Source organism: Pseudophryne corroboree, chromosome 5 (assembly GCF_028390025.1).
Source record: "Pseudophryne corroboree isolate aPseCor3 chromosome 5, aPseCor3.hap2, whole genome shotgun sequence".
NCBI classification, from domain to species: domain Eukaryota; kingdom Metazoa; phylum Chordata; class Amphibia; order Anura; family Myobatrachidae; genus Pseudophryne; species Pseudophryne corroboree.
Window position 1 is genome coordinate 194,224,221 of NC_086448.1, and position 16,838 is coordinate 194,241,058.

The window sequence follows — 16,838 nt, forward strand, 5'->3', positions numbered from 1 at the left end:
TGTTTCATACTGTTAACTGGTTCGTATGTTCCAAGTTATACGGTGTGGAGGGTCTGGGCTGGTATGAATCTTGCCCTTAGATTAACAAAAATCCTTTTCTCGTACTGTCCGCACAGTTTCTCTAACTGAGGTCTGGAGGAGGGGCATAGAGGGAGGAGCCAGTGCACACCCATATCTAAAGTTCTTTTTAGTGCCCATGTCTCTTGCGGAGCCCGTCTATCCCCATGGTCCTTACGGAGTCCCCAGCATCCTCTACGGACTAGGAGAAAAAGATTTACCGGTAGGTATAAAATCTTATTTTTTGCAGCCGTGCAATCAGGTCTCAACAGCGCATGCGTGCGGGCCGCAATGCGCAGGCGCGTCGCTACCCAGCGATGGCCGTCGCCAGGCAGCGATAATAAGAACGAAGAAAGCGTTTGCAGCGGCGAACGCAAGAAGATTGACAGGAAGAGGCCGGCTGGGGGTGTCAACTCACCGTTTCCTGGGAGTTTCCGGCCGAACGCAGGCGTGCCCAGCCATTTCCAGGGAGGGATCCTGACGTCACCTCCAGCAAGGATCATCGCAGCGGCTGAGCAAGTCCCGAGCTGTGCAGAGACTGCACAAACTTTCGCTCCCCTGCACAGCATTTATCCCCTCCCCTGTAGGTGACGATTACCTGGTCGCACCAGTGCAAAAATCCACCTGCGTGCGACCTGGTCGGAATGACCCCCATTGTTCTCACCCCTTTATTTCTCTTTATTTTCTTAACACATCATTAAATGTTAAATGCAGTTAAATATTTATTACTATGGTTTGTGAAATAATTATACAGTACATGCCCTTGTTCACATTACACATACCCTCCAACACTGACCAGCTAAAAATTGGTACAAAATCAGAAAAGGGGCGCAGTCACGGGGGCATGGTTAAGCGGAGGCTTCCATAGTAAAGGGAGAGACTCTGAAAACCGGTACAAGGACCCATTTGGCATAAAAAAAACCCCAGCACTGTTCCAGCCAAAAAGGTACAGGTTGATTACACGGGTCTGGGACTCCAGGTCGACAACAAAAAAGGTCGACACACCTTAGGTCGACACCAATTGGTCGACACCTTAGGTCGACATGGACAAAAGGTCGACATGGACAAAAGGTGGACAGGAACAAGGTCGACATGGAAAAAGGTCGACATGAGTTTTTTATGTTTTTTTGGTGTTGTTTTCTTCGTAGAGTGACCGGGAACCCCAATTAGTGCACCGCGTCCCCTCGCATGGCTCGCATGGTGCCTTCGCTCGGCACAGATTACCGTTCCAATCGTAGTCCACGTGGATCGTTAAGTATGAAAAGGTTCCAAAAAAGAAAAAAATTGTGAAAAACTCAAGTCGACCTTTTTCCTGTCGACCTTTTGCCCATGTCGACCTTTTGTCCATGTCGACCTAAGGTTCGACCTTGTTCCTGTCGACCTTTTGCCCATGTCGACCTTTTGTCCATGTCGACCTAAGGTGTGTCGACCAATTGGTGTCCACCTAAGGTGTGTCGACCTTTTTGTTGTCGACCTGGAGTCCGGATACCGATTACACTTAAAGAAAGAGTACATGCCATTTTTTTCTATCTACACTGGTGCCAAGAGGGGGATGGGGGGGGGCTATTTACCCGGACTCAGGCCTGATGGTGGGGCCCAGCACACGGCTCTCTACTGCCCTGTCTACCTATAGCTGACTAATGAAACATGTTGGGGAGGGGGGGGGGGGGGGGGTTAAATTGCAGAACCCATGTGTGATAAAACATGTTTGATAAGTAAATAACTATATCTGCAAGGGCTTTGAAACATTATTTATACTTCATCTTTACCAATAGCTCCTAAAACACCATTTTATTTGCCATACATCTTGGGCATTCAGATCACAGAACCCAACAGCACGTTACCCCACATACAAAGTAGATTCAGTACCCCATGGAGGAAACGGCAAGGGAGACTTGGGGGCAGATATATTAAACCTTGGAGAGTGATAAAGTGGAGAGAGATAAACTGCCAACCAAACAGCTCCCAACTGCCATCTTACAGGCTGTGTTTAAAAAATGACAGTTAAGTGCTGATTGGTTGGTAGTTTAACTCTCTCCACTTTGGGGTATATTCAATAGGAGTCGGATCCATTCCGACATGCATTTGTCGGAATGGATCCGACAACCGCTATTCAATGGACGGCCAAATTCAACTGTCGGATTTGGCTGTCCTGTCAGGCCGCTGCTGTCAGCGGCTGCGAATGCGCTGACAGCGGCTGCTGTGCGCAGGAGGGCTGGCTGCGGGGGACATGTGTGGAGCCGCAGGCGGAACTGGCAGCAGGAAGAGAGGTGCTGCTGCGGTGGGGGAGCATTGATCGGCGGCCGGCGGGAGGTGCTGGCAGCGGGGTAACATGTCTGCGGCGGCGTAGGGAGGCGCTGCAGGAAGAGAGGTGCGCTGGCCAGGTGACGGCCAGGCACCTCTCTTCCTGCAGCGCCTCCCCCCGCCGCCACAGACATGTCCCCTCGCAGCCAGCTCCTCCCACCGGCCGTCAATGTTTTCAAGTCGGATTGAGTTTGTCGGAAAAGGGGCCAAAACCTGTCGAATTTGGCCCCGTTTCCGACAGAAGCACGTGGATCGGCGTCTATTCCGCCGATCCACGTGTTTTCCGACAAGTCGGAAATTCCCGACTTGTCGGAAAAATCAGCCCCTATTGAATAGGTCGGAACCCCTTTCGACCTATTTCTGTCGGAAGCTGCCGTCTTTCCGACAAGACGGCAGCTTCCGACAGTTATTGAATATAGCCCTTTATCACACTCCATAGCTTAGTACATGTGCCCCAATGTCTTCTAAGCCCTGTGATCCACCATGCTGTGCACAACATCAACAACTGTCTGCTCCAAACAGACATAGGTGGTCATTCCCAGTTGATCGCAGCCAGAAACTTTTTGCTGCTGCTGCTGCTGCGATCAACTAGCACACGCCTATGGGGGAGTGTATTTTAGCTTAGCAGAGCTGCGATCGCTTGTACAGCCCTGCTAAGCTAAAAAAATGTAGGGGGTCATTCCGAGTTGTTCGCTCGTTGCCGATTTTCGCAATATTGCGATTAGTCGCTTACTGCGCATGGTTCGCAGAGCGCATGCAGTTAGTTATTTTACACAAAAGTTAGGTATTTTACTCACGGCATAACGAGGATTTTTCATCGTTCTGGTGATCGTAGTGTGAGTGACAGGAAGTGGGTGTTTCTGGGCGGAAACTGGCCGTTTTCTGGGAGTGTGTGAAAAAACGCAGGTGTTTCTGGGAAAAACGCGGGAGTGTCTGAAGAAACGGGGGAGTGTCTGGGCGAACGCTGGGTGTGTTTGTGACGTCAAACCAGGAACGAAACGCACTGAACTGATCGCAATGGCTGAGTAAGTCTCGAGCTACTCAGAAACTGCTAAGAAATTTCTATTAGCAATTCTGCTATGCTAAGATACACTCCCAGAGGGCGGCGGCCTAGCGTGTGCAATGCTGCTAAAAGCAGCTAGCGAGCGAACAACTCGGAATGAGGGCAGTAATGCAGAACAAAACTAGCCCTGGACATACTTACCCTGTGCGACGATCTCAGCGATGCTTGGGCCGGCTTTGACGTCAGACATCCGCCCTCCAATCTCCTGGACACGCATGCGTTTTCTCTTACGTCCTATAGGATGCTGGGGACTCCGTAAGGACATGGGGTATAGACGGGCTCCGCAGGAGACATGGGCACTCTAAAGACTTTAGATGGGTGTGCACTGGCTCCTCCCTCTATGCCCCTCCTCCAGACCTCAGTTAGATCCTGTGCCCAGATGAGACTGGGTGCACTGCAGGGGAGCTCTACTGAGTTTCTCTGTAAAAGACTTTTGTTAGGTTTTTTATTTTCAGGGAGCACAGCTGGCAACAGGCTCCCTGCATTGTGGGACTGAGGAGAGAGAAGCAGACCTACTTAAATGATAGGCTCTGCTTCTTAGGCTACTGGACACCATTAGCTCCAGAGGGTCGGAACGCAGGTCTCACCCTCGCCGTTCGTCCCGGAGCCGCGCCGCTGTCCTCCTCACAGAGCCGGAAGATAGAAGCCGGGTGAGTATGAGAAGAAAGAAGACTTCAAAGGTGGCTGAAGACTTCAGATCTTCAATGAGGTACCACGCAGCGGTAACGCTGCGCGCCATTGCTCCCGCATTTACACACACACTGGTGGCACTGTATGGGTGCAGGGCGCAAGGAGGGGGGCGCACTGGGCAGCAATTATGAAACCTCTAGGGACACTGGCATAGATATATACTGCGGAGGCTGTATATTGCAAAACCCCCCGCCAGTATAAGGATTTGAGCGGGACCGAAGCCCGCCGTTGAGGGGGCGGAGCTTAATCCCTCAGCACTAACCAGCGCCATTTTCTCCACAGCACGCTGCAGAGAAGATGGCTCCCCGGACTCTCCCCTGCTGAACACATGTACAGAGGGCAAAAAAGAGGGGGGGGGGCACATTTATTTGGCGCAGTGAGTATATTTATATAAAAGCGCTGTACTAACTGGGATTTTATTCCAGTGTCCGGTGGCGCTGGGTTTGTGCTGGCATACTCTCTCTCTGTCTCTCCAAAGAGCCTTATTGGGGGACTGTCTCCATATATATATATATATCCCTGAGTGTGTGGGGGTGTCGGTACGTGTGTGTCGGCATGTCTGAAGCGGAAGGCTCATCTAAGGAGGAGGTAGAGCAGATGATTGTGGTGTCTCCGTCGGCGACGCCGACACCTGGTTGGTTGGATATGTGGTATGTTTTAAATGCAAATGTGTCTTTAATAAATAAGAGAATGGACAAAGCAGAGTCCAGAGAAAAAAACGGAGTCAATCCATGGTTTTGACTGTGTCACAGGGCCCTCCAGGGTCTCAGAAACGTCCCCTGTCCCAAGTAGCAGACACTGATACCGACACGGATTCTGACTCCAGTGTCGACTACGATGATGCGAGGTTACACCCAAGGGTGGCCAAAAGTATTCATTATATGATTATTGCAATAAAAGATGTTTTGCATATCACAGATGACCCCTCTGTCCCTGACACGAGGGTGCGCATATATAAGGAAAAGAAGCCTGAGGTAACTTTTCCCCCATCTCATGAGCTGAACGCGTTATTTGAAAAGGCTTGGGAAACTCCAGACAAGAAACTGCAGATTCCCAAGAGAATTCTTATGGCGTATCCTTTCCCCGCACAGGACAGGATACGGTGGGAATCCTCGCCCAGGGTGGACAAGGCTTTGACGCGCTTGTCTAAAAAGGTGGCGCTATGTCTCCAGACACGGCAGCCCTCAAGGATCCTGCTGATCGCAGACAGGAAACTACCTTAAAATCAATTTATGCACATACGGGTGCCTTGCTCAGACCGGCAATAGCGTCGGCTTTGGTATGTAGCGCTGTAGCAGCATGGGCAGATAACTTGTCATCTGACATTGATACCCTAGATAGGGATAGCATTTTATTGACCTTGGGTCACATTAAAGACACAGCCTTATATATGAGAGACGCTGCAAGAGACGTTGGGCTGTTAGGTTCAAGAGCCAACGCCATGGCAATTTCTGCTAGGCGAGCCCTGTGGACCCGCCAATGGACGGGTGATGCCGACTCAAAGAGACATATGGAAGTTTTGCCTTACAAGGGTGAGGTTTTATTTGGGGAGGGTCTAGCGGACCTGGTTTCCACAGCTACCGCGGGTAAATCTACTTTTTTACCTTATGTTCCCCCACAGCAAAAGAAAACACCACAATATCAGATGCAGTCCTTTCGGTCGCATAAGTCCAGAATAGGTCAGGGCTCTTCCTTCCTCGCCAGAGGTAAAGGTAGAGGGAAAAGAATGCCTACTACGGCTAGTTCCCAGGAGCAGATGTCCTCCCCGGCTTCTACTAAATCCACTGCATGACGCTGGGGCTCCGCTGTGGGAGTCCGCGCCGGTGGGGGCACGTCTTCGACTCTTCAGTCAGGTCTGGGTTCAGTCAGACGTGGATCCTTGGGCGATGGAAATTGTATCCCAAGGCTACAAGCTGGAATTCGAAGAGGTGCTTCCTCGACGATTTTTCAAATCGTCTTTACCAGCTTCTCCCCCAGAGAGGGAAATAGTTTTAGGTGCAATTCAAAAGCTGTGTCAACAGTAAGTGATTATCAAGGTTCCCCTAGTCCAACAGGGGAAGGGGTACTATTCAACTCTGTTTGTGGTCCCGAAACCGGATGGCTCGGTCAGACCCATTCTGAATCTAAAATCCCTAAACCTGTACTTGAAAAAGTTCAAATTCAAGATGGAATCGCTCTGGGCAGATATCTCCAGCCTGGAAGGGGGGGATTTTATGGTGTCTCTAGACATAAAGGATGCATACCTTCATGTCCCCATATATCCCCCTCATTTGCTGTACAGGACTGTCATTACCAGTTTCAGACGTTGCCGTTTGGTCTTTCCACAGCCCCGAGGATTTTCACCAAGGTAATGGCGGAAATGATGGTGCTCCTGCGCAGGCAGGGAGTCACAATTATCCCGTACTTGGACGATCTCCTGATAAAAGCGAGATCGAGAGATCAGTTGCTGAAAAGCATGTCGCTCTCTCTGAGAGTGCTGCAGCAGCATGGCTGGATTCTAAATCTACCAAAGTCACAGTTGATTCCAACGACTCGGCTATCTTTCTTAGGCGTGATTCTGGACATGGAACAGAAGAGGGTTTTTCTCCCAATGGAAAAAGCCCAGGAACTCCAGAACATGGTCAGGGACCTGCTAAAACCAAAAAGAGTGTCAGTCCATCAATGCACTCGAGTACTGGGAAAAATGGTGGTGACCTTCGAGGCCATCCCCTTCGGCAGGTTCCATGCGAGGACGTTTCAGTGGGACCTTCTGGACAAATGGTCGGGGTCCCATCTACAAATACATCAGAAAATAAGCCTGTCCCCCAGGGCCAGGGTGTCTCTCCTGTGGTGGCTGCAGAGTACTCACCTTCTCGAGGGTCGCAGGTTCGGCATTCAAGACTGGGTTCTGGTGACCACAGACGCGAGCCTCCGAGGATGGGGAGCAGTCACACAAGGAAGAAATTTTCAGGGACTATGATCATGCCAGGAGGCTTGTCTACACATCAACGTACTGGAATTGAGGGCCATATACAACGGCCTACGACAAGCGGTGAATCTTCTTTGCGGCCTACCGGTGCTGATTCAATCAGACAACTTCACAGCCGTGGCTCGTGTAAACCGCCAAGGCGGGACAAGTAACAGAGTGGCAATGGCAGAAGCCACCAGGATTCTTCGCTGGGCGGAAAATCACGTAAGCGCTCTGTCAGCAGTCTTCATTCCGGGAGTGGACAACTGGGAAGCAGACTTCCTCGGCAGACACGATCTCCATCCAGGAGAGTGGGGACTTCATCAAGAAGTTTTTGCCGAGATAACAAGTCGCTGGGGACTTCCTCAAATAGACATGATGGCGTCACGCCTCAACAAGAAGCTTCGGAGATATTGTGCCAGGTCAAGGGACCCTCAGGCAGTAGCGGTAGACGCCCTGGTGACACCATGGGTGTTCCAGTCGGTCTATGTGTTCCCTCCTCTTCCACTCATCTCAAAAATATTGAGAATCATAAGACGAAAAAGAGTGCAGACAATACTCATTGTTCCAGATTGGCCTCGAAGGGCCTGGTATTCAGATCTTCAGGACATGCTCACAGAAGATCCGTGGCCTCTTCCTCTCAGGGAGGACCTGTTGCAGCTGGGGCCCTGCGTATTCCAAGACTTACCGCGGTTACGTTTGACGGCATGGCGGTTGAACACCGAATCCTAGCTGGGAAAGGTATTCTGGAGGAAGTCATCCCTACTCTGATAAAGGCTAGGAAGGAGGTGACGGCGAAACACTATCACCGTATCTGGAGGAAGTATGTATCTTGGTGTGAAGCCAGGAATGCTCCTACGGAAGATTTCCACCTGGGCCGTTTTCTCCACTTTCTACAAACAGGAGTGGATATGGGCCTGAAGTTAGGCTCCATTAAGGTACAGATTTCGGCCCTATCAATATTCTTTCAGAAGGAATTGGCTTCTCTCACGGAAGTCCAGACTTTTGTGAAGGGAGTACTGCACATCCAGCCTCCTTTTGTGCCCCCATTGGCACCATGAGACCTTAACATGGTGTTACAGTTCCTAAAATCACACTGGCTTGAACCTGTTCAAACGGTTGAATTAAAATTTCTCACTTGGAAAGTGGTCATGTTGCTGGCCTTGGCATCTGCAAGGCGGATGTCCGAATTGGCGGCTTTGTCTCACAAGAGCCCCTATCTGATTTTCCATGTGGATCGAGCAGAGTTGAGAACTCGTCCTCAATTTCTGCCTAAGGTGGTTTCGTTATTTCATATGAGCCAACCTATTGTGGTGCCTGTGGCTACGGGGGACTTGGAGGATTCCAAGTCCCTTGATGTAGTCAGGGCCTTAAAGATTTATGTAGCCAGGATGGCTCGAGTTCGGAAAACAGAGGCACTGTTTGTCCTGTATGCGGCCAACAAAGTTGGCGCTCCTGCTTCTAAGCAGACTATTGCTCGCTGGATCTGTAACACGATCCAGCAGGCTCATTCTACGGCGGGATTGCCGGTACCAAATTTGGTAAAGGCCCATTCCACTAGGAAGGTGGGCTCTTCTTGGGCGGCTGACCGAGGTGTCTCGGCATTGCAACTTTGCCGAGCGGCTACTTGGTCGGATTTAAACACTTTTGCTAAATTCTACAAGTTTGATACCTTGGCTGAGGAGGACCTCATGTTTGCTCAATCGGTGCTGCAGTGTCATCCGCACTCTCCCGCCCGGTCTGGAGCTTTGGTATAATCCCCATGGTCCTTACGGAGTCCCCAGCATCCTCTAGGACGTAAGAAAATAAGATTTTAAACCTACTGTAAATCTTTTTCTCCTAGTCCGTAGAGGATGCTGGGCGCCCGTCCGAGTGCGGACTAAATTCTGCAAGACTTGTATATAGTTATTGCTTACATAAGGGTTATGTTACAGTTTTGATCAGTCTCTGGCTGATGCTGTTTTGTTTCATACTGTTGACTGGTTCGTATGTTCCAAGTTGTACGGTGTGGATGGTGTGGGCTGGTATGTATCTTGCCCTTAGATTAACAAAAATCCTTTCCTCGTACTGTCCGTCTCCTCTGGGCACAGTTCTCTAACTTAGGTCTGGAGGAGGGGCATAGAGGGAGGAGCCAGCGCACACCCATCTAAAGTCTTTAGAGTGCCCATGTCTCCTGCGGAGCCCGTCTATACCCCATGGTCCTTACGGAGTCCCCAGCATCCTCTACGGACTAGGAGAAAAAGATTTACCGGTAGGTTTAAAATCTTATTTTCTTCACCACTCCCACGAAAACGTCAGGCAACGGTCCAGTGATGCCATGGAACACCTTCTTTCTGTCAATCTTCTTGCAGTCATCTCTGCGACCGCTTTCTTCGTTCTCCGCGATGTAACCCGGCGACCCCTGTCAACGGGCAACGAAGCGCTTGCGCAGTGTGACCGCTGCATGCGAACGGGTCGGAATGACCCCCATGGTTAGGGGCAGTCTGGATTCACCTTACAGAGTCGAACTATGAATAGAATATGCTACACAAAGATAGAATAGAATAGTCTCGTTACCATCACCCAGACATAACGTAAAGGCAATCTAAAACACTATGGCTTGTATTACAGTAGATGAACTCTAATACATTTCATTGATCCTATGGGAACAAGGATCTGTATATTAATGAACCAATAAAGCATTATTTGTAATTCTTATAAAGGTTGTCAAAGCTTCACAGGGCATGTAAAGAGAAATTCTGTGGAAGTTCAGGAGCCGTTCTACAAATTGTACCCAAGTAGTATTCTCATGTTGGCTCATTAAAAGCTATAAAATTAACAGCAAAGCCAGTCAAACAACAGAAATACCACTTAGCACCACACCAACAATTATTCTGATGATGCAGAGATGAAAGACATGGCTCTAGGAGAGGAAAGATTAAGTAATACTATTCAACATATCATTCAATATTTGCCCAAAAATATAAACAATAGAGTAGCCTGAAGCATAGCACACACTCCAGTTTTGTCAGAAATATGCTGAGAAGCCGGATTGACTGCAGCTAGCTGTACCTGTCATGACTTCCAGAACTTTGTAAGACTCAGGCAACAGCAAATATCCTAAGATTGTTGAGAGAAGTATGCTACTGTGCAGACTCTAGTCTTCCTGTTCTCAGGGGTGGTATTCATGTGACCGACGGTCGGGAGACCGACGGTCACATGACCTCCTCCAGCATCCCGACCCCCACTATCCCGATGGTCGGTATGCCGACCAACAGGGACTATTTCCACTCGTGGGTGTCCACGACACCGTAGGTCGCCACCGAGCCCGCAGCGTGGCGAGCGCAGCGAGCCCGCAAGGGGCTTGCTGCACTCGCCCCTCCCCGCCGGGATCCCGGCGTCGGTATGCTGCCAGGATCCCGGCGTCGGTAAGCTGACCGGCGGTCAGGAGACCGCCGGTCAGCCATACTACACCCGTTCTCAGTCTTCATGAAATATACCAAGTTGGCCACTGAGATCACTACTGAACAAATACTGGAACCATCTTGACACTGTGTGAGACTGTGAAGTGTCACATGGTAGGAGACATAAGTCTCCTAGTAGAAAGTTGATTATTACTTGCTAGCTGTACGAGGAATGTGCAATAAGTTTACAGATGCAAAAAAAGCATTATATTTACAAACAAAATGAACATTACATTTTTTTCAAAGTATTCACCAGAAGAGTCTATGCAAAGTTGTATGCACTCAAACCACTTGGTGAAACCGCTGGACCAGTCCGAAGAAGCTATGTCTTCTAGGTGCTGAATGGCAGCTTCTGGTGACTCCAAACAAATCCCACACATCTTGTGCTTAATTTGTGGGAACACAGATAAGTCACAGGGGGCCAGGTCTGGACTGCTCAATGAATGACCAGCTCCTGGACGCATTCATGGGCCAGAAATTCCACTACTTTCCTGGACTTGTGATCAGGTGCATTGTCATGATAGAAAAGGGCAGTACGAGTGCAAGTTCTTTGATGGTGCCTGGTAATGGCTTCCAGCACTTGCTGCAGGCATTGGATGGTGTACCAGTCCTCTGTGATGGTGTGCTGCTGCACTAGTGGTACGGTAGCGACATGATCAGTCTTGGCCACAAAAACAGCCACCATCTGCTGGGGCACCCTGCACTTATGATGGAACTTCTGTTGCGGCATACCTCCAACTGAGGTCCACTTGACCGACTATTGTTTGGTCTCATGGTTAAAACTGTAGATCCAGGATTCATTACCACTGATGATCTCCCAGACAGGGTTTGAGTGACCACCATAAAACCTGGCCAGCATGTTGCGGCACCAAGTCACCCGAGCCTCCTCCTGCACTCAAGCCAGCTGATGGCACCCAGCATGCAGAAACCTTACTCAGGCCAAGCTTTCTGTGGAGTAGCAAGTGGATGAATCCAGATGAGATCCTTCTCTAACTGGGCCACAGTCACCCTGGTGTCAACTATGGCCTGTATGGCAGCCACATTGTACTTGGTGATGGCAGACACAGATCGGTTGCAGTGCCTTTAGTCTTCCAGGGACTGTCTCCCACGCTGAAATTCTGCAAACCACTCAAACACAGTGGCTCGGGATGGTGCTTCCTCCACAAAAGCAGCTCGCAGTTTGTCAATATTCTCCTGCTGTCACAGACCACTCTTGTAGTCATAGAAGATCATGCCTCTCCTGTGGCCTCTGCTGAGCTCCATAAAGAGTTTGTGAAGGAAGTGCACATGCTGACTTCAGTGTGCAGTACTGCTTATATACAGTTCTGTGCCTTGACATTTCACATGAACTTTTGTCAGATATTACAGTTCACAACCAGACAGTCATATTGTGTTTACTCTACCTATGTCATGCAGAAACATATTGCACACCCTTCGTGTGAAACCCCACTCCGCTAAAACTCTGCTCCATCACCAGTATACATGTAACAGTGAGTATGGCTGTACCTGCTATCTATCAGTAAACCAACACCACTGGTTAAGTAAGTGGGCTGTTTGAATCACCTGCTAGTGGTGCCTATATAACTCTGCAATATCAACATCTGCACACACATCTTTTTCAACAAGATCATCATAAACATACGCATAACTATATACATAAACACAAACGTGTGTGTGTGTTTATCTGTATATATATAAAATTGTCCAGCATTCACCCTAACATGTGCAACTTGCCAAGGTGCCCCTCCAATACTAATAAATATGGTCACAGGGATAGATGGCACTCCGGGACTCGCATAAGAAAATGAATAGCCTTAAGCCATAAGGTTGATGTTAGCAACCATCTGGCTTGAGGCTATTCATTTTCTTCTGCGAGTCTTGGAGTGCCATCCATCCCTGTGACTATATATATATATATATATATATATATATATAGATATAGATATATATATATAGATATGTTTAGAATGAAAAAAAAATTGCGCCACTTGTGAGGATAATATCGCCTGTGTTTATCTGCCAATTAAAAGTAATAAATAGTTCAATATATATATATATATATATATATATATATATATATATATATTATATAAAGTAACACTCCACAAATCTATGGGCGTCAGCTATTCCCCAGGAGTACAGGGGTGGTGAATCCCTGAAGACATATACCAAAATAATTGGTTTCATAGGAACACAAAAAATAAATAAATACAAGATATACAAAGTATTAGGATAAAAGCGCATAAATATAGATAAAAGATATGTATATATCTTATCTTGGATAGAGGTCATCAAGGGTTAGCCCAACGCGTTTCGTCTATGATAGCTACCCCTTGTATCTTGTATCTTGTATTTATAGATTTTTTATACACTGGGTACTATTCTTTTAAATAGCTGTATAAACACCGTTGGTCGCTTAGAACCCCTCAATATTTTTCTATATATATATATATATATATATTGATAAAGCTGATTATCTTTACAGGAATGAAAGCTATACCTTAAACACACCTTAAATACACTTTAAACCTTTAGCCGCTGCGGCCGCTATACTTAATTCACACTACGCACCTTTTACGCTATTAGCGTAAAGGGTTCCGTAGTGTACGGACTTTGCGTACACACGCTGCGCTGACGGTACAAAGTACTCACAGCGCATACACACCCAGAGATACACTTTAAACCTTCTACAGCAATGCTATGCAATAATAGTACACTTTAAACTTTAGCAGCAATGCTATGCAATAATAGTACACTTTAAACCTTAGCAGCAATGCTATGCAATAATAGTACACTTTAAACCTTAGCAGGGCAATGAGGACACAACACCAATTGTGATTAACCACTGGGTTCCGACATCACAGTGGATTATTTCTGAAAGGGGGTTTACAATACAAATTATACATTACAATACAAAACAATATAACAGAATAATGGCTACAGTCAATGTACATACGTGAGTGGATTCGCTTGCGCTACCCGACCGGTCCCCGGTCATCTTTGATAGATAACTTTGTGAGTCTTGTGTCAGGCCGGGCTGCAGCAGGCTTTATTTATACAAGTCTTCCAAAAGCAATACAATGGATACTGTAATCCCTTTGTCCATTGGACACAGGAATGCACTTTTACAGTACAGGAGAGGTCATAGGTTGATTTGAAAAGGTAGGCGATGTCTTTCTCAACTGCTCTTGTGGGTGGTCTCCTCTGGATTCCCGCCGCATACATAATATACAGTAAATACAGTTTATATCTATATTCTGCTTCTGCACATAACTATCCGCAGGAACATGCGATTTTCCGCAGACCAACACCAGAATGTTACCCTTAAAATACCCTACAGCTGGATACCAAATACCACCTTACAACCTTAGTCTGTCCCCTCTTATCTTGTAAAGGTGAATCCCTTTGTTCTGCAACCATTTAAACAGCTATAACTTTCTGATGTGGTGCAAGGAGACTGTGTACATTGTGCACTATTTGGATTAAATATGTAATGTGTTCTGATGGCCCTCCATGCGTACACAAACTCTGCCGTAAATACCCATACCGTGCGCCGATGCACAGGACCGCGGGAGCGACCATACGCAAAGTGCGTATATGTGCGCGCACTGCAGAACAAGTGCAGGCGCAGTGGGCATGTGTGTTCAGTTTGTACGTGATGTGTGTTCTGTAATATTTTTCGACTTTGACAGTCCACCCTTTGGCAGTCACCAATAACTGCCACTATCTAATCACTAAACAGAAAAATATCAATACAATATCTACAGACGATTGGATGGTCGGAGGAGAGTTGTAGGCGGGAAATGTATGACCTAGTGGGATAGTAAAAAGCATGTATGTATGAATCCATGTCTGAGGGGCATGTATCATCGTGCTGTATATGTTTTAGATAAGCTTCGAGGTATTGCGAAGTATACATTAAATCCTTCTTATCCCGTATTAAGGGTCTGTAAGTGGGCCGACAAACACTACCGAGCTCTTTTCGGCTTCTTGTTCCAACAAATGGGGTGCACATTTAGTTGATGATACATGGAGAGGGAGCATATGTGAGTGCTAATAAATGTGGATATCACCTGTCGACTATGTGTGTCATTAACTGAAGGTTGTAGAGATGAAGATAAGACACATATCTAAAATACATTCACATAACATTTACATAAACATTCTTGGGTAGGGCTGATGTCTATTCCGGATGGGTGTATCTGGGCAGAGGGGGAGACAAAGGAAAAAACGGGTGAAAGAAACAGGCCATGGAATTCATTTGCAATCCTTATCATAACACTGTCTCTATGGATGGGTCGTAAATTAAATCTGCTGCTATGACAATACCCTCGCTCCTTAAACTCATCAAATTTGTGCCGTGCTTGCGCCGCATCAGAATTCGAACACACCTAAATATCAAGCCAATAATTATGACGACTCCCAGGATACAAAGGAGAAACTTCCCTACACTCATAATAACATTTTAAGCCCACTCTCCTAATCCTGAGAACCAATTTCGTGAGTTCAACCATGAGACCCAGCCGGTCAGCTCATTACCCACAGCGGTCAGGGTAAGGTTGTGTCTCCTCCGGAACTCCCACTTCAACTGCAATATATCATCCATCTTTTGATCGATAATCTCTGTGGGGTCGTCAGTGCTGTTTGTAATATACGTACAGTACTTCACACCATACTGAGTTGCCAAAGTGACACAGTACCCACCCGTCACGGCTGTGATATAATTAAGGACCATCCTGTGCTGGATCAGTTCCGTCTTGTAAGCTTGTAACTCCCTTCCCGTATACCTGAAGGTGTCGTCATACATCTCAGTGATATTATCTATCAAGTTCGCTAGCGCATGGATATACCTATAATTTATAATTCCTCTGGCAGTATGGGTGATGTCTAATGCAAGAAGGAATTGAATCCCGGTGGATTCGTGGATCAAATCAGAGGCTACGTGCTCTATCCTCTCTATGAGGTATCTCTTGACGATGTGTTCATAGTGAGTATGAGTATAAGGAGCCTGAGCACTGCGGTGAACATCATTCATCTTATCATGGGTTATGGTCATGACCTCTGGCAACACTCTTCCAACATAACACAATCCCTCTGAGTTCGGGGCAAGCCACTTGTACGCCTTCCTCCCACATATGAAATAGGCATCATCGGGGAGAACATAGGGGACAGAATATGACATTACCATATTACAAACTTTCCACGTGAAAAACTCAATCCCTAGTTCTCCCATCTGCTCAGTACAAGTATCGGGCTGGATGATATGAGCACAGTACCCTGGTGATACTTCTCCAACCCACATGGTCTTGCTTCCTCGAGTATACCTATACCGAAAATACCTTCCACTGTTGGCTATTTGGCGTACAAGTTCAGAGTCTATGGGTATCCTATCAGCTCTGTGCGAAAAGGCCATTGTCTGGTTATTCCACGTCACTTCCCAATTTCCCGGTTTTCGGTAATTGGAAATATTGAAACATAATAAGGATCTATCTACATGATACTGGTGGAGCTTCAAACTAGGGGGCCTAGAAATATTGAATTTCTTGTCCACCGGTCTCCCACCCCGTAATTCGAGTACCTCATCTATTGCCAACGGGTACGGTACTAATCCTGACTTGCTCTGACCTTAAGGTACTTGTGAGCACACCCAGCATTCTGTCTGGTTTAAGACCTTACCCACTAGTGAGTGGTAATCACTCAATGGATGACGGTCCATGTTGATATTAAGGCTGGACTGACATCTCTGGATGCACCCATCCTTGACTATGTTCTCACAATTCCTACAAATGCAATTTTCCTCAGCCAATAATCCTTCACAGTGCCTCCGAGCTCCCTGACTACCAGTTCGCTTTCTGATACTCGCCTTTGCTCGAGTGATGTGTTGCTCTTGAGATTCTACAAATCCATCCTCGCCATCAGAACCCATTCCATATCCCTTCTCGACCCCTCTGGGACCCTCACCGAAACAGACTGTCCTGGTCAACATCAGGATTAACAGGAAAACCCGGAACGCAGTCTCTTGGGGTAACTCCATCTTGTTAAGGGAAGAGAAGGGAAACAAGAAGGGGGAGAAAGAGAAGGAGAGAAGGAGGGTAGTGGGAGATGGAGAAAATAAAAAAATAAAAACTGGTGCGACAATCGCCTCTGGTCTTGTTGTTCTCTGCGCTCAGGTGCCGTCTCAACAGTCCTGCCTCTCAGCTTTCCCGGAACAGACACTCCAGTGATACGATGTTCTCTACACTCTGCTCTTTGTCACGAGTTCTCTCCGGGTCAGCGACCTTTCTGTAGGGAACATAAATCTTGCATTTCAATGTGTTTAACTGTTGTGTATTAT